Source organism: Aotus nancymaae, unplaced genomic scaffold (assembly GCF_030222135.1).
Source record: "Aotus nancymaae isolate 86718 unplaced genomic scaffold, 86718_ANA_hifiasm-v0.15.2.pri h1tg000014l, whole genome shotgun sequence".
Taxonomy (NCBI): Eukaryota; Metazoa; Chordata; class Mammalia; order Primates; family Aotidae; genus Aotus; species Aotus nancymaae.
In genome coordinates, this window is record NW_026988425.1 from 88,725,857 (window position 1) to 88,727,708 (window position 1,852).

At 42.5% G+C, this 1,852-nt stretch overlaps 1 pseudogene; it reads right to left on the reverse strand.

Moving 5' to 3' along the window:
• Positions 1–844: 844 nt before the first annotated feature.
• Positions 845–1,248, reverse strand: LOC135274809 (small ribosomal subunit protein eS17-like; annotated as a pseudogene).
• Between the last annotated feature and the right edge of the window lie 604 nt (positions 1,249–1,852).

Sequence of the window (1,852 nt, forward strand, 5' to 3'; positions counted from 1 at the left end):
CTTAACTCTGAAGACACAGAGATGAAAAAACAAATCTGAACAAACAGGCCTGCTAAGTTTACCTCAGTTTATTGCCATTAGATCAGTCTTTTCTCACCATTACAGTTCTTCATGACTATTCACTCTTCAACAAACCTACCATAAAAAATACTCAGGTTTACTGTTTCTTTGGTTCGCCATTTCCTTGTGAAGTCTCCAATGTCACATGAAGCTTATATTAAATACATTTGTATTATTTTCTCTTGTTAAACTGTCTTTTGTCATGTGATCATCAGCCATGAACCCAGGATGAGTAGGAGGCACACGTTCAAAATCATTTTTTTTTTTTTTGAGACGGAATTTCACTCTTGTTACCCAGGCTGGAGTGCAATGGCGTGATCTCGGCTCACCGCAACCTCCGCCTCCCGGGTTCAGGCAATTCTCCTGCCTCAGCCTCCTGAGTAGCTGGGATTACAGGCACGTGCCACTATGCCCAGCTAATTTTTTGTATTTTTAGTAGAGATGGGGTTTCACCATGTTGACCAGGATGGTCTCGATCTCTTGACCTCGTGATCCACCCGTCTCGGCCTCCCAAAGTGCTGGGATTATAGGCCCAAATCATTTTAAGTGAAAAAACAAAGTGTGTAAAGTTCCGCTATTTCCTTAAGTGCTTGTATGTATCTATAACCTTCAGATTCCCTGAAAAAAGACACAAGAAATTGGCAATGGTAGTTTTCCTCAAGGAGGTGAACTCTTGACTGTGGCCTGGAAGTGAGAGTGAAACATATTTGCCATGTGTCTATCTTTAGATACTTTTTTTTTTGTCCCAGGTTTATTGAACATAATACAGCATTGCAGAAGAGATTCAAACAGGTCCCTGGGGCATTTTAAAATTCATCCCAACTGCAGGCTGAGTGATTCTGCAGATTGGACAGACTGCTGAAGTCCAGAAGCTTCAGCATTTCCTTAGTGTCAGGATCTACTTAAATGACCTCCTGATCCAGGGCTGAGACCTCAGGAACATAATTGTCTCCTTTCTCTCTCCTCCTGCAGCTTGATGGAGATACCTCTTACTGGGCCTCTCTGAATCTGCTTCATCAGATGCATGACATAGCCTGCTATCTTGTTGTGGAGCTTCTTGCTAGGGATAATGGCGATCTCCTTGCACACACTCTTGTTTGTGTGGAAGTCATTGCTCAGGTGCGTGTACTACTTCTCTATGATGACCCGGGCCACCTTCTTCACGATGTTGGTGCGAATGTGGCCCATGTTGGTGGGTCCTTGGTGAAAGAGAAGCCGTTAGATACTTTTTGAATTTTGTACCATATTACATGTGTTACTTATTAAAAAAATAAGTATTCTTTATTTTTAAAAATGTAAGATTACAGTATACTGGTGATATTCTCGGCTGCACTTACTGGATTCCATTTGCTAATTGGATTTTAAGGAGCACAATTTTGCAAGGAGCCTCCTCCAACCAAGCCTGGTCTGGCAGAGGACATTGGTGAGGTGTTCTGAGCCTACACAGACCTCAGTGTCTGATCTGATCTGCAGATACAAAGATGCATGTGTTTCTTGCGTCTTGCTTACCATGTCAGCAAGACTTGGCTGTCAGCAGGCTATGGAGAGCATTCGTCTTAGAAGGTGCTGCTTTAATTTCTGAGCTATGCAGTGATGCAGGCTCAGTAGGAAAGGATTTCCCCAGGTCATTGTAAATATCATTTTGGCTCTATGACAAGGTCCCATTTCAGGAAATATTTCATAAAGAACCCTGACTGCTCCATAATGGCTGCAGTAGTCTTTTGCCTCTATTTCTGAACAATGGTTGGAATGCAGGAAAGAGATCCACTTTTATTAGCCCATGGTAACCAAT